Source organism: Ambystoma mexicanum, chromosome 1q (assembly GCF_040938575.1).
Source record: "Ambystoma mexicanum isolate Mex_15411 chromosome 1q, UKY_AmexF1_1, whole genome shotgun sequence".
NCBI lineage: Eukaryota > Metazoa > Chordata > Amphibia > Caudata > Ambystomatidae > Ambystoma > Ambystoma mexicanum.
This window is the reverse complement of record NC_090922.1, coordinates 539223634-539251162: the sequence shown is the minus strand read 5'-3', so window position 1 is coordinate 539251162 and position 27529 is coordinate 539223634. Positions and strand designations below refer to the sequence as shown.

The 27529-nt window shown below is 46.1% G+C and overlaps 2 protein-coding genes across 2 annotated transcripts in view; one reads left to right on the top strand and one right to left on the bottom strand.

Moving 5' to 3' along the window:
• PRR19 (proline rich 19) overlaps window positions 1-13237 on the bottom strand; it is a 374021-nt gene extending 360784 nt beyond the window's left edge. The window contains exon 1 of the mRNA XM_069640960.1: window positions 13096-13237. The gene's annotated coding sequence lies outside the window, so the exon portion shown is untranslated. The remainder of the gene's footprint in view (window positions 1-13095) is intronic.
• A 55-nt stretch (window positions 13238-13292) lies between these two features.
• The window catches only part of PAFAH1B3 (platelet activating factor acetylhydrolase 1b catalytic subunit 3), a 171169-nt gene continuing 156932 nt past the window's right edge, over window positions 13293-27529 (top strand). Inside the window, exon 1 of the mRNA XM_069640961.1 lies at window positions 13293-13563. The gene's annotated coding sequence lies outside the window, so the exon portion shown is untranslated. The remainder of the gene's footprint in view (window positions 13564-27529) is intronic.

Genomic DNA, 27529 nt, shown 5'->3' with positions numbered 1-27529 from the left:
TGACTTGGCTCTGTCCACTGTGTAGCCTTTAACAGTCAGTAATCTTAACAGTGAAAATAGAATCCTCCCTACACTGCTGCTCATTGGTGCTACATCAACGTACTGAATGATGGTACTCGGCACATATAGGTTACCCAGATCCTCATGCAAAACCCTGTTAAAAATAGTAGGAGACTCACAGTACCCCTGTGATAAACTAGTATGCTGGAATCGCCCCCCCGCCAAAGTAAACACAGTGAGGTATTGTATTGAGAATCAGCGTGCAGTGGGACAGAGAAGAAAGCATTCTTCAAATTAATAACCGTGAAATGGGTTACTGTGATGGGTATGTTTCACAATATTGTCGCGGGGTTGGGCACAGCAGGAAACTCAACCTGTACTATATTATTTAGGTGACGCACATCCTGGATGATCCTCCAACTAGATCCCTTTGATTTCTTTACATGATAGATGGCTGTATTGCTGGGAGAATTAGATGGCACGATAATGCCTTTGTGTAAGAAGACTGATGTGTTGTATATCTCTTCCTCAGATTCCTTGGGCAATGGGTACTGTTTAACTCTGGGCAATACTGCACCAGGCTTGAGGGCCATGTGAACCGGGGCAACACTGCATAAGAGCCCCACATCGCGGGGATTACTGCTCCACCAATGATTGGGTATTTGTTCTTGATCGCTTTGGGTAAAGGATGGGACACTACCTTCTAACAGCACAGGGCATGGGATATGTCGGTATTGCACCATTATCTCACAGGGGACACAAATGTCCAGTATTATTTCCCCATCACGGTCCACAACTTTGAACAAATCACTGTCTGTAACTCCTGTTAAAGGCTGCGTCATGTCAATGCTGAGAACTGTGCGCCAGTCCCTTGGTATCTGTCCCTATGAGGACAATCTTCTCTTTTGAAACTACCACCCCTTCTAGATCGAGCATATGGAACATGTTCCTGGGGCTGGGCTGGTCTGAACAAGAACTCCGATGGCACTCTCCAAGACCAGTTGGCTACATTTGGTACTGCACTCAGCAATACTGTAGCCCTGTATATTAACAGGTGTGGGTGCACTGGTATTCCCCTAGTTGCTGGTTCAGTCTTTCAGTGCATGTACAATCATCATTGCCCTCACATAACATATGCCTGGGGTGGAGCACACCACCCTCCTCTTTTGTGAACGAGACGGTCAAATTCAATTTGCTGAAGATGTCCCGCCCCAACAGATTGACAGGAGATGCTGTCGATAACAGCAATGGTGCTCGCACAACTCTCATCTACTTTAATAGGCAATTCTTCTGTGAACGGACCAGATTTTATTTACCCCAGAGAACACCTGCATGTCCATTACCTCACCTAACAAAGGGAAATACCCCTCCCAGATATATGATTTAGTGGCACCTGTTTCTACCATAAAGATATGACTACCAATGGTTCCTCTTCTGGGTCGGCAAGGACTGATAGGACTGGGCACGCTAAAGTTCTCTGCAGGATGTCCTCATCTGGGTAGTGTTTGTCCCTGGAAAGATTAAAGTATTCCCCTGCCCAGGCCACACTTCCCACCCCTGGTAGTTTGTCATTGTGCCACAAGGCACTGAATCACTTGAGGGGCCTGTGGCTCAGCAGGATGTGCCGTATAAGGTGGTGTGCCACTAGGCACCTAAGCCAGCCACTGCAGAAATTGTAGTGGGCGATCAAGGAGGGTATTGAACGGTGGTGCACCATACAGACTGCTAGGTGTGCTTGGGCATAGAGTTGGGGGTACTGAGCAGGAGCGCTGTGTACCTATGGATTGTATGCAGCCGCTTGTCTGCTCCTACACTCCCGTTAGCAATGACCCATTCCCCCATACATCCACACTGCACCATGTTTCTCCCCCTTGGGCCTTCAAATCCCCACCCCGTGGCACTACATACCTCCCTATCCCTCTGGGATACCCCCCTGAGGGCCATCCCTGATACTGTGGCTTATACCTACTGTTCCAACTGTTTCCACCCCCCCGTGCAGGGGCTGCCCGCATCTCCCCCACAATTAACCTCTGTTCTGCCAGTCCTTCCTAGTGCACGGCTACAACCACCCCTTCTACTGACAACTTCACTAACTTCTTCTGTACTAGCCTTGCTTTCTCTGTCTGTACCCTTTGTGTTGTCTCCTTTTCTTTACACTTCAACCACTTGTAATGATGCACAATTATAGACTGTTTTTCCGTCCAACTCTTCGCTTCAATCCCCACTATCTTCTGCACCTTTCTTGACCGTGAAATAGAAAAATACTATTGACCGGTCCCAGGGTTCACCCATTTCTGCTCTCCACATTGCTTAGATTTGTAAAATGTACTGAGCTGGGTCCTCATCATCCCGCATTGTACATTGCATTATTGACTGGAGACCTGGTGTATCAGGGTAGAAGAGCAGCCCAAACCTGGGCCCTGAGGATATTGAAATTGGCACCATCCTGAAGGTCATTCCCTAATCTCACCCTGGGATATCCTGATCTTGCCCAAATGCTGTCTGCCTGATCACTCAAGATTGCGACAAACACACTGTTCACGTCGCCCAAAGAGAATTTAACACCTGATGTCTGCTTCTCAAATAAATAGATCAACTTTCCCGCCCCAGTTGGGAGGGACAGTAGTGTTTTTATTAATTATTCCTATCCATGTGTGGCCATGGTACATACTGTGCTCTCCCTGGTCCTTTGTGCAACAGCAGAAAAGTGTGCCCCTACCTTCTTGGTCACCTGCTTTTCCCCACCTGCTTCCCCTTTACAACCACTACATGTCCCAAGTATTTCCTCAACCTTGGCCCCCACAAGCTCTCCACCCGTGGCGATCTCCCGGGCAGGGCCTCTTCCTCTCTCCACTCATCCGCTGTGTCCTACTCCTCTGCCTCTGGCCTAATCGGCGAACCACACGGACTTATAGTCCGAACTCTCTGCGGCGGACCTTTCCTCCCCTACCTTCTCAATAAGCACACCCTGAATCGCTGTACAGTGAATCCTAAACAAAATGTCTCCCGCTTTCCACTACCAGGATTGCTTGCTGTTCATCCTCCTATACCACTCTCAATCTTGCTAACTCTTTCTCTGCCATTCTTAAAGCTTCTTCTGCCCTTCCTGTTCCTTCTACTCTTTATTCTTCCCGTTCTTGAGCTCGAACGGCTGTGGACGCTATAGGATTTGGGAGATTATGGTACTGAGCAGATGATGACTGAAGGAGGAACGATAGCGGGTAGTGGGAAATAAATGTGTTTTGTGTACTCTAACGTTGCACGTGTGGGATAGCACCCTAGTGGGGGAGGATGGGGCGAGAGATTCCTGAAGCATCAGAGCGGTAGGTATAACTGGGGTCGGAGCACACAACAAAGGTGGTTCACCCGTCTTCTTGGGCTAGGGGGGCATCGTATGCATCCTCTACCATTGTCCAGAACTCAACACTGCCATTCGATTCTTTAATTTCTTTCCCTTATATTTTACTGCGAGGAATATATACATATGACGCAGGATGTCTTTATTATTCGTTTCCTGTTACGGCCATGGCTTGAAAACGCCTCCTTTCATCTCGGCCACCCATTCCCTATGATACTTTCTAATCTTCTCCCCATATAGCTGGAGGGCCATACACATGTATTCCAATGGGTTCGCTGGCTCCATTTTCGCTGCCCCTATTCAAGCATTATGTGATACCTTACTTTATTTCAGGCTCTGATCCAGCTGTGGATTGTCGTCTTGTTATCAATACCCCGCTGTTCCCCTTCATCAAACTCCCCACGCACACGTCTCACTCTAATCGCATACCACAACTTCTCATATTCTCTCACACACACACACACACACACACCATCCTCACCTTCTTCTACTTCCAAGAATGAGCACACAACAAAACCGGACCCCTTCTTGGTCCATGCCACCACAATAGAAACAATAAAAACACAAAAATACTACTTTTTCCTTCTCATGCCCTCCTTACATTGAGCAGACAGATCCCAGGCTCACTCAATACACTGAGCCTCTACCTTTATTCCTCTAAAATAACATTGCACGGTCTTTGATTCTGTTACTCTTTACTCCATATGATAAGTAAAAAAATACACAATGCCACAATTTCCACTCCACAATCACACCACTGTCACTGCACCAACACTCAACTCCACACTCTCCAACACCCGTGTTGTTTTCTCCCGCAAAGGTACACTTAAATCTACGTGTTCTACAGAGTTCCTCCATCACTGGGTCCCATCAATAGCCTTCACAACCTGGGAGCAGTGCCCTACACCAAAAAGCAGACATGAATTCAGGCAACAAGGCTCCTGTAAACCTCTCTGATTTGTACACAAGGGACTGGTCGCGGCCCCTGCGGATGTGCGGCCAGGAATCCTCCGTCTCTACAGAGAGGCTGGGATCATGTCCGAGTCACCAATTTTGGAAGGTAAACCTCCAGGCAACCATGCCAAAGAAAAACAATCTTCTAAGGAAGAAAGCTTGGTGCACCTCTTTGCAAGGAAAACAAGATGTATTGGGCTAACCATCGCCCAATCTCCATCACTCCCTTCCTGGGCAAGCTCCTGGAGAAACTGCCCATCTCCCATCTCCCAGCTTAATCTCCACACTGAATCTGTTGGTTGTCTTCATGACCATCAGTCTGGCTTCAGAGCTGCCAGAAGCACAGAAACTGCTCTCCTGAACATCCATGAAGACCTGCTCTCCAACCTTGACTCTAACACCCATTGCGTCCTCATCCAGCTTGATCTCTCTTCTGCCTTTGACACTGTCAAGCATGCCATCCTGCTTAACCGTCTCCGTGATAACCTGGGTATCACTGGTCAGGCTCTGGCATGGCTGACTTCTTACCTCTCTGACCGACCCTCCCAGGTCCAACTGGGTCCTTCCTCTCCACTATCCTTTTCTCTACCTGTGGTGTCCCCCAGGGGTCTAAACTCTCTCCCTGTCCGTTCAACCAATACCTGGCACTCCTTGCCCACTGCATCGCCGCTCTCTGCGCCGACTTCCAGTGCTATGCGGATGACACTCAGCTCATTTTCAGGCTACCCTCGGCCTCCCCCTCTCCTTCCCTCATCTCTGACTGTCTGTCCGCCGGTGTGCCTTCAATGACCTCTTCCTTAATGCCAGTAACACTGAGATTCTCCTCATCGGCACACCAACTCCCTCCTTCCCTGTATCTCTATGGCCGGCCTCTCTTGGCCCTTTCCTGCTCCCACCTGCAACGCTATAAACCTGGGGGTCATTTTCGACTCCACACTTTCCTTCCCTCCTCACATCTCTGACGTCTCTAAGAAGTCAGACTACCAACTGCACCTCCTCCAAGGTATTCTTCCTTTCCTCTCCTTCCCCAGAAGCTCACTGTCTCCAGAGCTCTGGTTCTCTCTAAGCTGCACTATTGCAACAGCCTCTTTCTAAATCTGCCTGCTTCTACTCTCCGCCCTCTGCAACGTATCCAGAACAGGACTGCAAGACTTGTCCTTGGCCTCAAGCCCAGGGATCGTATCTCTCCAGGACTGAAATTTCTGCACTGGCTCCCAGTTGCTGCATCGTCCACAAGGCCTTCTGGGGCCTCAATACCTTCAACTCTGTCTTCCTAAATATCTTCCTTCTCGAGCTCTTCGCTGATCCGCCTCCAACTCCCTCAGGGTCACTCGCTTCTCTAAGCAACTACTTGGTGGTCGCTCTTTCTTTGGCTGGTGCCTCCTTCTGGAACAGCCTCCCTGCCTCCCTTAAACTTGAGGAGAACCATCTCCGGTTCCGGAAGCACCTGAAAACCTTTTTCTTCGCTTCTGCCTTTCCTCCTCCTCTCCTCTGCTGACCTCCTGGCTGTAACCGGAACTGCACTGGCTACCTGGACACCCTCTGCTCTCGGGCCCAGGTCCCTCCCCCGCCTGTGTCACACACACCTGCACTATCCACCTGGCATCCCCCGCACTTGGGGACTGTTTCTGTATCCCTACAGTCCCCCTACCAGCCCTTGACACCTGACATATGCACTTACCCTTGCACTTGCCACTTTTTGGCCGTTAATATTGTTATCATCTTTTCCCATGTACTGCACTGTCCCTGCCCCCTTCCAATGCACTTGCGCGATCTGAATGACACCTGGCCTAGTAGGATCACTGTCCGTCCTCCCTTTGTTGCCCTCCCTTGCCTCGTCGCGCCTTGAAACACTTGTGTATAGGCGCGTTATAAATGCCATATCATATAATTCTGTATACAGAAAGAAAAAAGGTGACGGAGGGTGCCATAGAACCCAACTGCCATGGAGCTCACTGGGTTAGTTCAATGAATGCAGACAGTTAAATAGCAAATAATCGTCACTCTTGACGCAAACAGTATCAATTGTTATCCCTCCACCCTCATTGGCTACCACCTATATACATACTACCAGTTTTGTATAGTTCCTTGACCGATTGGCCACATCTAGAACTACCCCAGCCCTCTTAACACATGGTCTTCTACTCCATCACCTTAGATTCCTCCTACTTGATTGGAGGGTTGCATGGTATTGTATGCTCCGCGCAGGCATAGTCACATGGTGTCCACCTGGTTGTTAACATGAGCTCATTGGATACTGTCGAAGTCAAATTAGCCCTTTAGAAAATAAGAGCTTCTCTTGATCCCCAACAGACGGGAGCCCCCAACAGGACTCCCGTCGCAGGACAACATTTGTTGGCCTCACATTGCGCTCCTCGTAGTACAAATCACAGGATGTTTCACTCCTGGCTCTCCCTTGTCGACTGCTCCTCTTGGGAGATACGCCTGGGCCCATTTGGAGACCCCACTAATCAGCCACATTCTGAACGATTTAGGGATCTTGTTGGTGGACATCTGACAGTTCAAAAGGGACGGTCATCATTCTGGGGGGCACTAAGGTACCAAATCCAGACCGGACCTTTGGCAGGTCGAAAACGTCTGCCCCGGCTCCCATTGGCTAGTCCTTGGGGAATGGCCATAGCCCTGTCCGAAAGCGGGCATTCACATTCCTTTTGGGTTTTGCAGGCCTGCAACACGGGAACATTGTATTTTATGTATATGGCCTGTCGGCCTCTACGTGTGGTTCCCCTGCTGTGGCTTGGGAGGGGAAAGTGATTGGAAACTCATTGCTGTCACACTGCTAATTTCACCATGTCTGGTGGCAAAACCTAGGCCTCGTTTTAAATATGGGTGTACCATGGTATTTCTCTCAGCGGGGACCAGGACCTACATTTACGTGGTTATACGCTACATTTCACTTCTTATACGCTAACACTACTAATGCCCTATGCTGGGGCCCTATCTATGTTTCCATTATTATTTAAAGACACTACATTTGTTATTCCCGTGTTGCGTGCCCCATCCTCTACAGTCACAGACCTGCATTTCCTCTGCCATTATTATATGTTCCTCAATGTGAATCATTTTGGGATGGGGGGGGGGGGAGATTGGGACCTGAACATGCATCCCAACGGTAGCAATAGATTTGTATAAATATCTTGGCTTATGGATAGAAGGGCAGCCTTTTAAGAAGTCAACCTTCTCTATGTGATTAGATTTGAAATCTATGTTAAACATAGGGTGAACCTCCCCTTGATAATAGGTTGGATGGCCCTCTACAATGATTCCATTTCCAATGATTCCTATATGTGGTGCAAAGTGCACTCTGATTTTTCAAGAATAGAGAAGGGGACTAGGAGACTATCGTGGCTGGAGCTAGTACCGAGGATATATGCAACGACTCAATACAATAGAGTAGGAGAGGGAGGATTAGGACATACCCAGGTTTGTGGTACTACGGTCTGTCTTTTCTAGGGGTTGTAAACATTTGGTTCTTTAAGGAACTTAGACACTCTAACAGAGGTGGAACACAAGAGAATAGCAGACAAGGATACAGTTAAAGGAGAAGGGGTAGCACATGCATCATGATACAGCTGCGAAAATTAGGCTCACTAAAGAAGGCTCGCAGAGTAGATCTAGTGATACATATGTTGGTCTTAAGCTGGGCTGTGTTTTGGCCCCAGTGCTTTTTAATTTATACATATCAGATGTTGAGAATTTGTGGTCGAATGGAAATACTTATCCAGCTAAGTTAGGTTGAACAAAACTTCACTGGTTGGCTTTCGTGGACAACCTCATTTTCTTTGATGAGATGCCCATATGCCTGCAAAGTAAGGTGAATTTGTTTTCATTCAATGCCCTGGAAAATAATGTACTAGTGAATGGCTCTAAATCAAAAATTGTAATTTACACTACTAGAAAAAGGCCTATTACTATGGTGTGGAAAGTGGGTGATCAGAAGACAGAAAGGGTTCCTGCTCTGAGATACTTGGGCTACGTTATATCAACTCGTTTGTCTGCATCTGATATTAAAGAAAGAAAGCTAAAACAACCATTGCTAGCACAGTGAAGAGGATTTACTCCAAAATGTGCAAGTATTCCCTAGTCCCATTATTGCGCTTTTACCTGGCCAAAACAGAACAGTCTATTTTGTATGGAATTGATGCATCGTTGGCTGATTTGAGTGTCTACTTGAACACACTACAATGCGTTCTATGGAAAAAAACATTGACACTCTCCCTGGTGATCCCTAATGTTGTGATTCGACATGAAATGGGACTGATTTCACCGACTGCAAAGGTGGCATGGAAACAACTCTGTATCTTTACGAAAATGATTGCCCCCTCCCTCCCAACTCTAAATATAATCATTTAAACTCAACTTTGAAAGAACAGTCAATTGAATCTATCAATATATTTAATGGCAGGATGTGTACTATTCTTTTAAAAAACGAATCTGATGTACAGGAGCTAAGAAATCTAAGTTTTATACAGCGGATGGGAGGGAGATAATAGATAATTTCTTATAAACTGTATAAAGAGTATGCAATCTTTACGAGAAGGAGACAATTTATCTAGATATATCTATTTCCATGCAATCACGCAGAGTATATTTACATGCACTTAAAGTTAAACCAACTGCCTACTTGTGAATGTTTGAGCCCTATGACCAATTTCCAATTGGAAGGGTAATAGCACTGCTTGTAGACGTTGGCGTGCAGAAGACTGGAAACCCTAAAACATTTAGTTATTTATTGCTGTTAATAACCTTAGGGCTGTTTTTTTAGTCCATTTGTTTATGCTCAATACGACTTGGCAGGTGAATGAATATCTGTGGGCTTTCAGGATGCAAGGCAATAGCTGATTATATTTGAACATTTTGAGAGTTCAAAAAGCTTAAAGTATGTTCCAATATTGTTAATTTAATAATCATTTATAGACTGATGCTACTACTCTATATAGACTTTATAGACTGATGCTACTACTGTTGTGACTTAAAACAAGAATCTCGGGGAATAACAAAGCACTGCACTTTAGCTTAATTGTATGGCATGTGTATATGAATAGCTTTTCTTAAATCTTGACATGGTGTTTGGCAGTTGTAAATAAAATATGAATTTGTCATACATAGGATTACTGGAAGCAGATTGTACCCACAACGTTTTAACTTTTTATTTGTATTTTATTCATCTCCATTTGTGACAATTGTTTTACTAATTGAAAGGTTTTACTAATAAACCACAACACAATAAAAAAAAGGGGTAGCACACTAATGCTGCAAGTTACTAAAGTGGTGGTTGAAGAACGAAAGCAGGAGATGGTGTGGTTGTGGAGGAAAAATAACTTCAATCATACTGGTGAATCATTGGCTCATTGAGGAATGGCGAGATGCCGCTCCTCCTATTTCAATGTGGAAAGAGAGTATGGTTCAAAATACGGGTTGTCCTTAGAAATGTAATAAAGTAGGAGAAATGGAAAGCATGTGCAACTACGTGAAGGGTTGGTGGCAGACCTGCCTAACCTCTAGGATTGGAGCCTTTGGGTTTTCGTGCTCTTCTGGAAAGAGCATGAAACCTCTGAGATTGTCAGGCTGCAATAAATTGCATTGGCTGCCTTCCATCAGCAGGGATCAATGGTTGCATGTGAGAGACACAGTGCATGCTGCTTAGGCAGCAAAGTCCACAGGCCCACACTGGGGCATTTAAACACATCTTTGTTAATGGTAAACGATCATCAGAAATTAGGGTGACATTACCCATTTTACATCAGAAAAACCAAATCAAGCTCCTGTGAAATATCCAATTATGTACCTTATTTAAAGACGGAAGCATTTCAACTGTCTCACATTTTCATTTTGGGTTCTTGTTTAACACGCGTCCCCCTATCAGGAGCTCTCCAGTTGTGGATCATCTGGTTGATCTGGTTCACCCTTGACTGATATTCCTCTTTACCTCTCAGGGTCGGTTTCTCCCATGAGAAGGGTGTCCGGTAGATATAGTCGCCATGATTTGATGGCATCATTAGGGCCTCATTGAACACATCCTTGAGAGCATTCTCCATGGAGGAAGCATTCAGTGTGGTGCTTCTATCCTTTCGTGTACAACTGATGTGTGCTATACCCAGGTGAACTAGGGTTGCTTGCGGGCACAGCAATGATGGCACCTACAGTTGGCTCTGCAAGGTGACTGTGCGCAGTGCTGGGCAAGGCAGGGCTTCAGCTAGGCATAGGTGGCGTGGATGGCAGTCTAGCCTCTAAAGCTGTCCAGTTGTTTAATGCCCAAAGAGGATAGGACACTATTGAGTCACCCCTGTGGATGGTAAGGGGCAATGTCTCAGGGTTGACTTTCTTAAACCCATGGCATACCTGGATACTGGTCCCTGCTAGGCCAGGGCCTTTACCCAGGCACTCAACCTGGCCTTTGAGGATCTCTAGGGACACTGTCAATTTGAGCACCTGATATAGGGGTGTGCTCCATGGGACATCATCTACAATGAATTAATGGTCAGTGTTAATTCCCTCACGCTCAGCCCAGTTGGCTACCTGAACCAATTCATGAAGACGGTGCCTGTCAATCTGCTGTGGTGGCAAATCCACCAGAAATCTGAAACACAATGATTACAAGAGTATCAACAAATCCCGATCCACAAATTTGCCAAAAAAAAATGTATTTACACAAAAGAAAATGGAAACTTATGTACACTAGCCATAGGAAGAAAAGGGTAGGAATGACTAGGTAAGGTAGGGTAGGTATAGGCACACCAGAGGTGATCCCAGCAGTGCCTCCAAAAAAGATAAAGGATATGGTCTTGCAGCACTTCACTCATGCATCCCCATATGGTTTGGTGGTAAAGGTCACAATGGCTTACCTCCAAACCACATTTTCCCCTATTTGTCCCCTGACAGGGAGAGCAAGGGACTGGAAGCTTAAAGGCCAAGAAATTAATTACGGCCCCCTTGCCCTGAAAGCACTAAATGCATCCCGCACCTTGGCCAAGTTTTTTTTTGCATTATGGGCTGTGGTCTCTGAAACAGCAAAGAATCTCCTGGTTGGAGAGTTGAGGGATGGCTTCAACATACTGGTAAAGGACAGTCGTGAATTCCATGCTAACTAAATGGGCATGGTGAAGTAGGTGAAATGTGGCAAAGACCTCACAGTTGTGAAGAGTAACTAAAGATATCTGGCCTCATTACGAGTTGGGCAGGAGAGAGAGCGTGGAGGAAAAATAACTTCTATCATAGTGGTGAATCATTGGCTCATTGAGGAATTATTAAATTCTGCTCCTCCGGTTTCAATGTGGAAGAAGAGTCTGGTTCAAAATATGGGTTGAGAAATGGAAAGCATGTGCAACTACGTGAAGGGTTGGTGGCAGACCTGCCTAACCTTTGGGTTGGTATCGGAGTCTTCGGGTTTACATGCTCGTCTCCAGGAAAGCTGGGTTTGTCAGGCTGCAATAAATTGCATTGGCTGTATTGCCTCGACAGGGATCAATGGATGCATGTGAGAGACACTGTGCATGCTGCTCAGGCAGCAAAGCCCACAGGGCCCCACTGGGGCACTTAAACACTTGACACGTATTTGTTAATGGTCATCAATAGGAAATGAGGGCGGCTTTAGCCATTTTACATCAGAAAAACCAAATCAAGCTCCTGCTAAATATCCAATTCTGTGCCTTATTTAAAGACAGAAGCATTTAAACAGTCTCGTATTTTCATTTGGGGTTCTTGTTTAACACACGCAAACAAGGGTTTACATGTATGCAGAATTTAACATTGTCTTCACATCTAAGGAGGATGCCTATAGTCAGGCTATTGATCACAGTATATTTTGTTATGTGGCAGTAAGCCTCGAAAGTACTTTTGCAAAACAAATGCCATTTTTTAGACGTGCATTACTTTGCATTCTGGAACTTTTATTCCAACATTCATGGTGAGGGCTACAATTTTATACTGTTTTTTGCTTAGCATATTTCTTTAAGGTGTTATATGTTTGCCAAGATAATTTACTAAGATTTTTGTTCTGCTCATATTATTTGTCTGAAAGCCAAACATTATCACATACTCCTAACAACTTGACTTGAAAAGATATGTGGTCAAGTGCTTAAACTATAAACCCATCTCAAATGCCACCTTCACCACTGCATGTGATGGAGGGGGGTGGGAAGGCAGAGAAATCTCCGGGTTTTTGATTTTTAAATGTAGGTAGGCCTGCCTGGTTGGTGGAATGGGTTTCAAGAGATGGAGGGCTAGGATCTATCTGGAGGTGTATTGCATTGCTTAGAGCTGCAGGATGAGCCCTTATGGTGCATTTTATTGGGAAGCGGTGGCGTACAGGCGAAGAGGAGAGGGGGGGAGGGAGGTACGGACTTGGCTGTTGAATATATTTTATTGTGCAGAAAGGACAATAAAGACATGTTACAGTAAAACACTCTTAAGAAGTAGGACAAGTTGGCATGACAAGCACACCTTCCCCACAAACAAAACTCGTGTCAATAATTTTGGAATTTAGCAACCCTAATGGACACTTTCGTCAAAAGCATTCAAATTGTAGCACAGCAACTGCACAGAGTATTTTTAAAAAAATCTAAAGAAAGATGGGGATATGGGGGTGTCGTTTGTTAAGGTAACTTTGAGAGGTAGAGGAAACTTCTATCAAACTCTGGGCATGGAGTCTGATGCCCAGCACAGGATATAACATTTTGCTTAAATGTCACAGCTGCTGTTATCGAACTGACATGCAGTCATATCAAGTACCAGATATATTGGAATTTCTAACTCGCGTGTACCTGGCATCAGTTTCTATATAGGCCTCGCCCTACATACGTCAGATTCTGGATGTTAATCCTACCAGGATCTCTTCTCTCTTCCGACTCTAAATGAGAGGTATGTGGCTTAACCGCCGCCAGCACTGCGCACGCGCGAGTTTCGCCGTTAGCGGTGCCCACCATGTGACCCGGAGGTGGAAAAATGGTCCTCCCCAATCACCCGCTGGGGGGTTTATGGCACAAATGCTCAGTCGCTACCTTGGATTGGTCCGCTCCGCCCCTGCGTCCCTCCCACAGAGTGACGTCAGTAAATAGCGCGGCGGGGATGTATGCAGCATTGAGCGAGTGTAGAGTAGGTCTTGCTGTGAATTAGGAACGTGTTTTAAGTAAATCCAGCAAAAAGAAACTTCTGCTTCCACAGCCTGCTCGCTCGGCTTCCGACACCGTTGCTACCTGCGCCCTTGGAACCCCAGCACACCTCCAGCAGCGGTGAGCCAGCAGTCATCCATTCATATAGAGTATCCGTGCAAGGGGATAATTTATTCCGCAAAATCAGAGATGTCAAAACGGTTTCCTTCGAGTATGCAGACTATCTTTTTCGCTTAATCATCCCAAGTGGGGGTGGGGGGAGGTGTAGTGTCATATGGGGAATCCCTCGGATCCTCTGTGTTGATTCTCCCCGCCCCCCTTTTAATGAAGGCACGGGGCTCTGTTCCCGGCGCAGAAAGGCATGCACTTTGTAGTAATCTGCTTTCAGGCTAGGTGGGTGTGTGACATCACCTACTTGGAATGTTTATGTAGAATGTTGGTGTGCAAGGTTCTGTGAGTGACGGTTGGGAGTGAGAGTGAGAATAGTGAGCTGAGAAGATGGGTGTGGGGGTGAGCCCGGTGTTTCCCTTGTCATCTTGTGTCCCCTACCATCCCTGTGTCTTGAGGAAGAGTACTGGACATGGACAATAAAGGAACCTGTAACTTACCTGAAGTACTGGAGGTCCACTTTGTTACACTGGCGACGAGGATGGGTTGGTAGGTGGACTGCCTTTCGTATGGCGCTGCTGGGGGGGGGTGCAGCACTCCTGGAACACCGCCCCCGTATGTTCCCCCCACACCCAGGCGGGCCCTTATCGCGTTTGGCCCAAGAGTATCCAGTTTGCTGCCCTCAGTGAGGCCCGTGCTAAATACGCCTCATTTTGTGGGAGGTGCAGTTGTGACTTTTGTTGCCATTCTGGTTGCTGATGGCTGTGTGTCCTGCCCATGGATTTTAAGTGCTCCCTTGTCCAGGAAGAGAGAGCCGTATCCGAGCTATGCCAGGTATCAGGCGCTAGGCTCTGGAGGAGTTTTGGGGCCGTTGATGTGCGTGTTTCCATTTGCGCAGCCGTGTGGGGCACACTGTGTTCCTTCGGTTCCCGGTTTTCCGGCAATGGGACTATATGATGGTGCTTCCCTTGATGTGTGGGCAGGACATGTTCCCGCGGTTCGTTTTGTTGGCGGTGCCGGCTCATTGCTGCGGCGTCGGTGTGCGGAGCGGCATTGGTTCAAGATCCCGCTCTTCATCCGGTGTGTGGTCAGCTGGTCCGTGGTCGCGGTCTGGATGAAGGAGGAGGCGGTCCCGTCTCAGTCGAGGGATCGGGCCCTTGCCTGCGCTCCATGCAGGGTGCGCCTGATGTCGGTGAGGCAGCAGTCCCCGAGGTGCTGCCTGGCCAGTGCTTCCTTTAGTGTGGTGACGTCACAGTTGGGGGCGCTGCTCCTACAGCAGTCGCGTGATCCTTGGTTGTTGTTCTATGCATCAAACAGCAATGGTGACGTTTCAGCTGGCAGAGGCTTGCCCAGTTCGTCACGTGTGCGGCGGACGTTGCCTTCCTGCATTCCAAGCCTCGTTCACAGCTCGTTGGAAGAGGAATATACGTGCCGGAGAGAGAGCGGAGAAGCGTTACACGGCGGTGAATGATTTCTTCTGGTTTTCAAACTGCGTTTGGAAATGTGCCGGAAAGTGATGAATCTATGAGGCCTGTTTCATAGAGTGCGGGCTTTGGAGCAGGTTCCGGATTAATGGATTGCCGAAATTTGGGGTCAGGTTAGTGTGGGGCCGCGTGCCTGTGTTTGAGTGCTGTATCTGTTGTGGCCCATTTGTTTAGAGATGAGCGCCTTTGATTAGTCTCAAGGCGGGGATTTCCCACTTAGATGTAGGTGGCCGTTGTTTGTTTCCTGTGGTGTCACTGTGTTGTGGCCCTGTGGGAAATCTGTACCCTAGTATAGATGGGTCGGGGTGGTCCCTTTCTGAAATTGAAGGGTTGGTGTGGGTGGTTTGTAATTAAATGCTCTTCGGAGGTGTACTGATTAACCATTTTTGCGATTGTAAATGCCAATCCTATATTAATGTTTCACCGGGTGGATGGAGCGTTACTGGGACTAATGTTAACCCCTAGTGGTGTAGATTGGGGTGCGTTCTTACTTATGAAGTGAAGTGTGGGGTCTAGAATTTTCATGGACTTGAGGGTGGTGGTCCACTGGCCAACTTTCATTGGGAACACTGATTTCAAGCAATCAACAATGACATTATCTTTGCACATATTTTTAGTGCTATTTTACACCTGAGGACTTTGCAGGGGGGGTCATCATTTAATCTAATAACATGTTTTGTGCAATGTTTTCAACATGTGTTGTGCAATGTTTTCAATCTTGAAATGTGTTTTTATGATGCCTGCATTAATGCTTATTGCTATGTCATGTTGTGTATGGTTAATGTTATCAGTGTTTGGTCCGAGAGTGCACTGTATGGGTGCGTGCAAGTGTTCTGGCGCATCTGAGGTCATGTGTTTTCAACTGCATTTGGTTCTTAGTGCCTGGCATTGGTGGTGCTAGGGTTGGTCACTATGTTTGCGTGTGTTGTTGATCTCTGACCTTTGGGTGCATCTAACTGTGTGGTTTCAGGTTAGGTGTCTTGGAGTGAGGTGTGATTATGGTCTTTGGTGCCTGGTCTGTCCAGGGTGGGTCACTTTAGATGTTCTTGGGTGCCTGGTCTTTCCAGGGTAGGTCACTTTAGATTAAGTATCTCCCTCATTACTGTGGTGATTAGTGCCTGATAGTTCAGGGTAAGTCACTTTTGGCGGAGTCTTATTCTCAGGGCAGTTGTTTGCTGTAGTGATTCATAGCGTTGTTATCTCTGTTTTGGTCGCTATGCCTGAGTTGAGTTTTTCTGACTGTCCATAGTGTTATCCTATTGGACGAGGTGAGGTTCAATTTTGTGCCAGTGTGCCTCCTGATTCCGAGTCTGGTATGTCAGGTTGTCTCCTGGTGTGTTTGAAATGGATTTGGTGGATAGAGGGAATGGCCAACGGTTTTGTGCAGAGTAGCAGCATGGTGTTGTGATTCTTCCTCATACTGTTGTCAAAGTTGTTTAAGTGGTCCCTCAGTTTGTTGGGCATTTGTTGTTGCTTCCTTTGGGGGCGGTTGGTTAGCGCTTGGAGGGGCAGCTCTGAGACTTTGGGGTGGCAGACCGAAGTGGAAGGTGATTTGAGCTAAGGTGGGTAGGTTGGTTAGGTGTTAGTTGTGTTAGTGTTCGCTAACAATAGTTTTGGCTAGGGGTGGCAGCCCTAGGTCCTGAGGGGCAGCTCGGGACAGGCGTAAGTGCTGTGTTTTTATTTTTGTGGCCTCGAGGTGTGACCGAGGGAGTGGTGTTGTTTTGTTTTGGTTGCATGCCGTTGGCAATCCTTTTCCTTCTTGGTCCGTTGGTGTCCAATTAATGCTGTCCTTTTGTTGGATTCCCGTTTTTTGGCTTTGCCAGAGGTTCTGCACATAGGCGGCCGCTGTGTTGTGGAATTTCTGGTAGCGTGGTGTCTTGGGGTGTTAAGGTCCCGTGCTGGTCACACTACCTTGTCATTCCTTTTTGTCTTCCCTGGGAAGCGTTGGCGTAGCAGTTGGCTTTTGTGTTTCTAAGGGGGGAGAAGTGTAGTAATCTGCTTTCAGGCTAGGTGGGTGTGTGACATCACCTACTTGGAATGTTTATGTAGAATGTTGGTGTGCAAGGTTCTGTGAGTGACGGTTGGGAGTGAGAGTGAGAATAGTGAGCTGAGAAGATGGGTGTGGGGGTGAGCCCGGTGTTTCCCTTGTCATCTTGTGTCCCCTACCATCCCTGTGTCTTGAGGAAGAGTACTGGACATGGACAATAAAGGAACCTGTAACTTACCTGAAGTACTGGAGGTCCACTTTGTTACACACTTCACGTCCTCCACATTGTGTTACCACTACTAATAGCTGTCCAACGGGGTAGTGTCCATCGTCCTATGGCGAAACGAGAGCCCCTTTCCCCAGCGACAATCTTGGCCCTTCCGTAATCCTTCTTTTGCAGCTCCAGAAATGGGCGTACAAATAAAGAAGTGACCCTCGGCTCCCAGAGAGACAGTTGCTACCTACCCCCTTTTCAGCGTGAAGTAAGGCCCACTTCCTCGTTCTCCCAAGCATATTTTTTCACCTCGCGAGAGGGTTATTTGCCCCGACATGAAGCGTATGAACCTTTTAGAGTATGCGAAACCAAAAATATAAGCCTTCATGTATACACCTGCGCGGCTTGGGTGACGCACTGACTCCATATATTTTGCCCCGTTTTCACAATCCTTAGTTGCCAGCAATTTGTTCGTCGTTGTGATTATTTGAACGCACCTAGTTTGTATGCATTCATTTTTAAAGGGCTCTCGTTATTCATATTATTATGGTATTGCGCGTGGACCTAGCTTCGAGGTGCAACAGAACACTTTACGGGGGTATACAACAATACAGATACACAACGGAGCACTGCACAAAGGTATACAACAGTACGGATGCATAACGGAGTGCTTTTCAGAGATAACGGGTATACAGAGGGGAACAGGGGGGTACAGCTGTACAGGGTAGTAGGGACGAGAGGGGTGTTTAGCGAGTGGTTGCAGCGTGATGGCTTATTTGTTGAGGTACTTTTTTTTTAATCGTAGCAGCGTGGGGGCGAGTCTGATGCTGGAAAAGAAGGCTTGTTTTCTGGTCCTTTCCTTTTTGGAGCATAGGATTTCAAGACTGCACGTGTCCTGGCATCTGGTGGTACGCTGTCCACTGGAGATGCTGAGTTTCTCTGTGAGGTAGCTGGGTGACTGCCTTATAGATGATGCAAGACTTGGAGGTGATTGTTGTGTGCAGTGGGAGCCAGTGAAGGTTGATGTGGTCTTATTTGCGTAGACCCTTGATGAGATGTGCAGCCGCGTGTAGGGCACTTCTCAGGGGCACATGGGAGGACGACAGCAGGCCTTCGAGGAGGGCATTGCCCCAATCCATGTAGGGTAGCACCAGTGCTTTAACAGTGGATCTAAAGCTGCTCGGATATTAGGAAGGGCTTGACTTTCCGCATGAGGGAGAGCTGATACCAAGATGTCTGAGTTTTCTGAGCTATGTGTTGTATCCTGCATGTGTATGAATGAGGTCTGAGTCAGTGTAAGAGCTGTGTTGGAATGCTAGGGGAGCTTGGAGTGTTGGGGCACCTGGGGGATTCCAGAGAGACAGTTAGGGGCTTGGAGCTGGGCAGGGAACCAGGGTAGAATCTCTCTCTCCCTCTCCCTCTCCCTCTCCCTCTCCCTCTCCCTCTCCCTCTCCCTCTCCCTCTCCCTCTCCCTCTCCCTCTCCCTCTCCCTCTCCCTCTCCCTCTCCCTCTCCCTCTCCCTCTCCCTCTCCCTCTCCCTCTCCCTCCTATATACAAAACTGAACCTGTAACCAAGAGAATAAAGCGTGTTTCCTTTTCTACATACCTGAGTCAGCCTGGTTCCTGCTCCTTGTTGATACTGGCTCAGGGTAGATCCTGCAGGAGGCAGGATACTTCACTATGCGTGTCTGTATTGCTGGTGAGGAGTAGGAATTCGGTTTTGTAGGGGTTGAGCTTCAATTATGCCCTGGCTTTCAAGACCGGATCAGCGAGAGGCAGGTTTTAAGCCTGTGGATGTCCTGGATGGAGTCCATCTTGAGGTGAAGCTGTGTCATCAGCATATTGGTGGATGCTGTATGTGTGTGTGTCTAGGAGGGCTCCCAGCTGCTCCATGTATAGTTTGGAGAGGATAGAACCCAGAGGGACTCCACAGGTGACTGGTAGCATTGGCGATCTAGCAGAGTCCATATGAACAAACTGCTGGTGCTTGTTGAGGTAGGACAAGGTTGCTGATCCCCATGCACCGATGTACGGTGTCTGTGAGCGCCCATGGTCTGCTGTGTTGAAAGCGACAGAGAGGTCGAGTAGATTCAAGAGGCAGGTGTGGCCATCGTCAAGGATGTTGACGATCTTTATAGTTGCCGTCTCCGTCCTGCATCTGGGTCTGAACACGGATTGGTAGGTTTGGAGGAGATTGTTGGTATCAATATGTTGCTGCAGTTGCACAACTACTGATTTTACCAATGATCTTATGAAGGAAGGGAAGATGTGTGATGGGGGTTACGTAGGTGGTCAAGATCTAGAGTGGGTTTCTCTAGTAGGGGGGGGAGGTTTGTCCTGTGTTTAGGGTTGCTGGGAAGGTGCCTTGAGTTAGGGAGCTGCATATCTTCTGCAGGGAGGGTTTTGAGGATGGATGCTGGGAGGATGTCGTCTGCATACGATGTGGCTTTGAGGGCGGCCAGGGTTGCTACCAGGTCCTCTGTAGAGATTGTCTTGAACGCTGTCCAGGGTTTGGAGATTTCGTGGGGTGGATCTGTGGATGCAGAGCTGATATTTATGTGCTGGCGAATCTTGGCGATTTTGTTGAAGGCGGTGGATTTTTCTATGGAGTCTGCAGGCCACGAAAAATCAACTTGCAGACTCGCATTAGCGGGTAATTTGTATGAAGGACAAGCTCCTTTTTCCTTGCTACTCAACCTTACTGGCGAAAATGCTATTCTTAGATAATGGAAATCTCTCACCTGCCGCCTACAGATTTTAGGCCCAATGTGAGCAAGACGCAGTGCATCTTGGCGTTAATGGGCGTGTTAAATGACCCATGACTCTCTGCCCTGGGCACCGTGAGTTTGGAGTTTCAGGCGCGGTAAATGTCAGCCCTGTGTAGGCCGCTGAGGCAGTCAGTAACAGCTTTTCAGTAGCTGAAAGTTCTCGCCTGCACTTCGAGAGTTGGAAAAAGACAGCAAACCATCTCATGTCCAACCTTTTCTTCCGTTAGCAAATCTACGAATATAGTTTCTTCTCCCGCTTCGGTTACACCGTATGCAGTATGTCTCTGTATCATGTTGCTTCACCTTCCAAGTGTGCTCCATCCCTCCTCATACCCCGCACCCAAATCAGTGTATCTAATACCAGCAGTTGAAATTCCTCGCCCACTACGCCTTTTGGTATTCGAGGAACCCTGCAGTATATTTTTACGCCCTTCCCACTGCCAGTGCTCAACGCTGCATGTCTCCCTATGTTTCCCCCCCGCTCCACTCCTTTGTCCTCACATGTTCCCGCCAAGATACAAGGTACTGTTATCATATAGACACACAGCTCTTATCCGCACTTGCCTGCCAGCAACACCAAGTCTAATTTCTCGTTCCCACAGCGCTGCCACATCTGCGGACCTGTGCCATCCTCACCTTGCACTCAGATTGCCCAGCAGCTGCTCTGCAACCACGTTGCCCCACGCTTCTGCCCTGAATTATCCCATATCCCTTCCTACTTAATATTTAACAGCACCCTACCTACTTTTAGATGCCCCGCACCTCTTTCTGGCAACGGTTTTGCCCTGCGCCTCAGCCTTCAGTCGCCCCATCACCCTCCAACTCCTAATGCGGTTTCCGGCGCCTCCATTCACTGAGACCGCCGTCAAGTTGACTTTTGCGATCACCCCCACTTCTGTATAAACCTTCCCGTAAAGTCTGCGCACTAAGTAACCTGGGTAACCTAGGCACAGATTCACCAGTATGTGCTAATGACCCTACGTTTTACAAGATTTTCTAATTTCTCATAACCTAATCGTAACCATTGCTTATTCACTCCCCAGACTGCCTGCAAGTGCCACTCACTCGCATACGACTGTAATAAGTAAAGGTCTGTCCTCTATTACAGACTTGTTTTGCCCTAACTTGTCTTTTCTTTATCGCTGACAACAATTGTAGCCCATATGCACCATGAGGAGTGGCCTTACCTCCTGTAGTGCAAATGGAAAAGGGTGGGAGCAGAGTTCTCAGGTGGCGGAGTTGGCATTTGAACTCTTCTCAAAGGAAATGTTCAAAATAATAGTTTTAAATTGGGGCAACTTCTTTCATGCTGCTTCTTTTCAAACCCCACTCTGTACATCAATTCCATGTGAAAAAACTTCCATGCCAGTGGTGCACCCAAAATTCTGTTAGTAATGCCGCGATTTTTAGTACATTAAGAGATCCATATGCACACTCTACAGAAGTTTACAAGGGTAGCTCAGCAGGTTGAGAGACCATTGCTGAGATGTTATCTATTAGTTGTTAATCGTATTACATTTTGCCATTCTTTACAAAACATTTTTTAAAAAAAAAAGTCAGTGCTATAAAAGACTGTCGAAGCATTTGTGGGCCTGCTGCTTCTAATATATTCAGGGTGGAGGTGGGGGTATTTCTGCCCCTGTAGTGAAAATCAAAGGTTTGCACCCACAGTCTAATTTCCTAATAAATGCTTTAAGCACAGGAGCATTTTTGTGATTCAGCAGTTTGTTATATTCTTGTTAATCTTCAAAAATATAACATGTGATAAAACGCAAAGGAGGGGCACACATTACAGGGTATTTGTGCCGTAGTCTGACCCAAAAAATCACATTTCAAAGAAAACTAGTGAATGCAAGTTTAAGCAGCATTTCTGTGTTTGGAAATTACTTTTTTTTCTCTACAAAGTGTAAGATGCGCATTTGGATAATGGTGTGCCCTGCATGTGGAAAGCTTGCTTTTAACTGTGATGGCCCCCGACTCCAGTCATAGTCGTGACCCAGCATTAATTCATTAGGCCAGAAGAAAGCAAACAGGCTGAGGAATATAACCTGCCAATGCGCGAATGACAACCGGGGAAAGGTGCACAGAGCAGATTAGATCACTGAGCACCCAGCTTCCCTTGGCGACACATTATGGGCCATAAACTACCAGGACCAAGAAGCTAAAAAGCAGTTGAAGTAGTTTCGTCAGAAGACAGTAACTTGTTTGAAATGTTACGCAATGTTCTTTAAGCCTGCCACTTTTTCCCATTATTAAGAAAAGCTGAAGGCACATATTATAGGCAGACAGTGCTGGCAATTGTTTGTGTCACTATTTCTTTTCAACAGAAAGTGCTTGCGATTTATATTCGAATTAGCTGTGATTTAAAAAAAAAAAAGTATGCTGCTACTTGTTCTTGCGCTTGTGGAAAGGCCCATCGACTCCACTGTTAAAGTTGGTCACCCGTCAAAATATTTTTTCCAATAAAAAAAAAAGTGTTTATCTCATGATTTTCTGGACCGAGTGCTTTTCTCTTAGGCCGAGTAGATAAAATAAGTTACTCGACTTGCAGGTCTAGTGGAATTTTAAAGATTTAGCGGGCCCTGGTGTGGTATTGCAGGTTTTGGTAGCTGGTTGACCCAGTGCTTGACCTCTTTAAAGAGGGCTCTGCTTTTGTTGTCTGCTTCTGATTTGATGTTCTGATAGGAGCCCATGGCTGTGTTGAACAGTTGTCAGTGTGTTTCTTGGAGTTCTTTGAGTGCCAGGTCTGATGTGGTCCTGAAGCGGCGCCAGGTTTTTTCTTCTTTGCGATTTCTTGTCTGTTCCATGGTGCTGATGATTTTTGGTTTGCATTGTTTCAGAGGCGCATGTCGGTCGATAGGGGTTGAGAGGGTGGCGTTGAGTGCTTCCCGTAGAGGGTCACAGTTCATGTAGGATTTCTATTGCGGTCAACGGGTGGTGCTTGAATGGTGGCAAAATCTTTCTCCATTGTAAAAAAATCAATAAAAATAAACCAAAAATGTAGAATATGCATTTTTGTTGCAGTGATACGGGCGAGGTAGTTTATTTACAGAAAATGTAGGAGTGCAGTGTCCATCAAAACCTGCCACTGCCAAATGTAGAAAGCTGGACCGGCTAATGTGGGTACCGATACTGTGCGTTTTCATTAATGTGAAGGCTAGATTAGTGGTGGCAGCATCCTGGAAACTGGGCAAATGGTAATATTTAAGAAGGGCTGGATGCTATAGACAGCCTCGAGCCTGCATAGCCATGCAAAGATTTTTGGAAGTTGGTTAGATGCAAGATTGGGTCCACTGAAAGACACTTATCACCAAGCAAATTCTGTTTTTAGAAACTGAGATAATGCTTGACATTACATTACTTGACCGCAACGTGCAGGACCATAAGGGGTTTGGGGGAGCGCATTTTTCTGGGCTTCATGCACCTGCAAACTGCCTTTGATTTTGGTGATATATGAAATCTTTGGCAGCTCATTGAGTCTTTCGGAGTACCTAAGACTTTCAAGTTTTTCCAGTATCCAAGGGCATTGGACGGGTGTGTTTTGGTCCCGCTGCTGTCCGCCATGTATTTCAACCTTGAACAGACACTGGTCAATGCACTGCCGGATGTCCCAACCTTTTGAAAACGGGAACATTCCACCGATCTTTGCTGCCAATGCAGTCATCATTGCAATAAGGAGAACACTGTGGTAACATTACTATTCACGTTCAAGATCTTTTGTAATGAACGCAATCTGAACCCAGCGAAATCGAAGATCGTGGTGCTTGGCCAGCTTTGTTGTCTTAAAGTTTTTGGTAAACATAAAGGAGATGGATGTTGTCAACATATGATTGAAATTATCTACCCAGAGGCCTTTCAATGCAAATGGACCCAACAAAACATGAGGCAGACATTGGGGCCGCCATTTCCACCAGAAAATGGTTGGTATTTCAGAGAAAGCCGCTCTAAAAATCTCTAATTCTAAAGTGGCATCATTGGCCCTGTGTGGGGTTAAGATCTGGGCGCTCGAGGCTTAGGTGCTATTGAAAATACATTCTAAAACATCTCTTGGATGTTCACAAAATTGTTGCCAATTTGCTATTAAACCAGGACCAGGAGGTTGCCCTATCAAAGATGGACTGCTCTATTTTGGGTTGGCGTTTGGAATTTAGTGGGCCACGCCTTTTGCTGCAACAATATATTGGAATTATTAGTCCATAAATATAGTGCGAGCATAACCTGGCTTCGACACATGGAGATTGTGTACTCTTACATTTCGAGAGTCTTGGTTCAACCATACTTTGTTTGTCTCCTCCACAAGTAAGGGTAGATTTGAACCCTCATTTTAGAAGCCAGTGTTTTTTTTCACTTGGAGGCTCCCTTCACACCTGCCTGTTGTGGTCCTGCCACTGCTTCATAGAGGCCTAAAAGAGGACTGGCTTCTTATTCCCTGCTCATCTGTTTGATTACTATGGGAATACAAGCACTTTCCCTGGGGTATCTAGAGCTAAGTGCTGGTGGTAATAGCTTTCTCTATTTCACTTTGTTCCCATGTACTCCCTGTTTGCCACTGGCTGACACAAACATGAGATGCACAAAGCTCCCAAACCACATTCAAATAGCACTGCATCATAACATTCCACTGAAACAACTAATCTATACATCTGCATTCTGCTCAACTGCTACACTGTACCTGCACACTCGCACAAAAGCCATGTTACTACACACTCCCCGGACAGACTTTATTACAGATACTTGTTGAAAACCCCACCACCCTTCTCATCCCTGATGTTCTACCCTCCTTCCACCATCTCATCCACCCCAGGGATCACCCACAAACAAGGTGGTGGAACTGCCATATACAAAGACACATGCCCACTTGCCAGCCCCACACACTTCTATTGACGCTTTCTCACTTCTGCCCCTCCATCACACCCACACCCCACATTTATCCAACTAATGTACACCCTCCTCCCCCCCCACCAACAAAACACAATCCTAGCTTCCTCACTGACTGGACTGACAACCACAGCACCAATATCTACCGCACTGATTTCAACCCTTGTAGTTACCAGACAACAACGCTATACTGTAAAGTATCCTCACTCCGTTCACCCCCATGACCTCACAATCAATCACCTATCTGACTCACCTAGCGGGCAACATCATTGACCTTCAGATTTCAAGCACACCTCGCATCTCTGTAGAAAAATGAAATCTGGGCGTCGTGGTCTGACCACTTTGCAATCCCCTTCACGCTCACTCTGCCACACAAGATACATGTCATACATACCCCCCCCAGCCAGACAAAACATGGAACCAGCCCTACAGCCAAGAGGTGTAACTGCTACTTTTCTCCTTACAAATAGGCAAATACTCCCAAAATATAAAAATGGGGAGTAAAAATATCCCAACAAAAATGGAAACCGACACATAGGATGTTGTCCCTCATCCACACAGCTCCATGGATATGTATTACACTTAATGCCACAGGAATAAAATAATCTAGTTCTGCTGCTTCACCTGAAGAGGTACACATGTATCTTTTTAATGTGCATGAATAATTTGGTGCAAAGAAATATTAGTTATAAAACTTTCTATTTTACTTGCTTATAAAATACTCATGTTCCAAAAGGGACTTACTTTTTTACTCCCTAAAAAATAATTGTACTCCCAACTTTGTAGGGAGTAAAATACATTTGCTTCAAAATCTTATCGGGCGCACTGCATGGAACACTTTGTCACAACCCAACTCCTACTGCATGTTGCCACAAGCCACCTCAACAAACTGTTCCAGACCTGGGATCATGTATGCCAATGTGCGTTCCCATTAGATTCATTCAGTACTAATGTATACATGTTTGCACATATATTGTACATGATTTCATCATGCAAACATGTGTTGGTAAAGAAAAAACAAACTCATTGTAACAGATGACCTTTTTGTCTGTTGGCACTGAAAAAGAATCATGAAGTAAATCATATAGTTTATTATGAAACATTTTTCGGCAGCATGAATTTAAATGCCTTCATCAGGTCCTACAGACTAAATCAAAAAATGTCATGAAATAGATTGTCGCCCCTTTCTACAGCAAATGATGCTCTGAGACACAAGTCTAAAGCTAATCATGTGTTGTGGACTCATATTATGGAAACGAAAAAACCAAAATGACACAACCTCAATGAAGAACTTTACACTTTTCTTGGAACATAAGAAGCTTTTATTTTTTACATTTTTTCTGTTGGCCTTTGTTCCCCAGATCCCAAGTACTCTGACGTTCGTCATCTCTTGTTGACTTTTCCTATCTGTCCTGTATCCATACAGTTTTTTTTTTAATTATTTTATTTTTTATTTTTTAAATTTTTTTTTATAGCACTATGCACTTTAAGCAACTATTCACTAGGCTTGATTAGAGACCATACCTATAACCATTCTAGAGAAGAACCTATTTCCACGTCCTAATGCTTCCCATGTTCTTGATCTCAATAGAACATCAATCATATCGCCCTTGTATTCTCTCCATTGTTGCAGCTATAAATTCATTTTGCACTTAGATGTCAAGCACTACACACTTAAGTAATACGTTTTATCTCATTTGCATGGACTGATTAAATGTATGTCATTGTCATTCTTTTCTCTCAATAGTTGCAGCTAGGAATGCATTATGCCCGCAGACAGCAAGCACTATGGACTTTAGAAATACGACATTTTTATCTTATTTTCATGGGCTGATTACATATGTCATCTTATGAGAATACCCATTATACTGTCATTATGAATTCCAAATTGTTGCTGCTACAAATGCAATATGCTCTTAGATCCCAAGCACTTCTGCACTTTAATAACCTTGTGTGGCAGTATACAGGATACGGGCTCATTAATTATGCAAACAAAGGGGGGGCCTGGGAATCTCTCTACCAGCACAAACACAGCCCAATGACATGTTCTTGGGTGAATAACCCCTGGGAGAGACTCTACCAAGTCTTTAGCTCACTGTCCCTTTCACAGAGAAGAAATTTCCCCACATATCAGCCTTTGTCCTGCCCAGGAGCAGTCCAGCGCCGAAATGCTAGGCAATTCTCCTCTGAACAAGAGTACCATCAGTAACCCCATACACGTGTTTCAGCCTTGTTGGGCATCATCAGTGAGGTGAAACTGGTGCCTCTCTAAGAACAGTGAGCAAGGGGTCCACATCTGGATCGCCCTGTTAACTTAGGGTGAAACCCAAAGTTAATTTATGCAAACAAAGGGGGGGGGTCTGGGAATCTCTCTAATTAGTCTCTTCAAAGATGGTTGGGTAAACGAAGCCCAGCCAAAATCCCATCAAGGCCATGTTTGTGACTGTCAAGCCCATAAATCCACACATGTTTCTTATACAGTAGATTTTTCGTTATGTTAACTGTTTGAGATGGACACTCTCTACAGTCCACCGCAGAAGTTCGTCCGGTGTGTCCAGCATCCACAAAGTGTCTTATTAGTAGTGGCACATTCATGTTCTTAAAATTAATATGGGACCTATGTTCACCCATGCAAATATTTGCATGT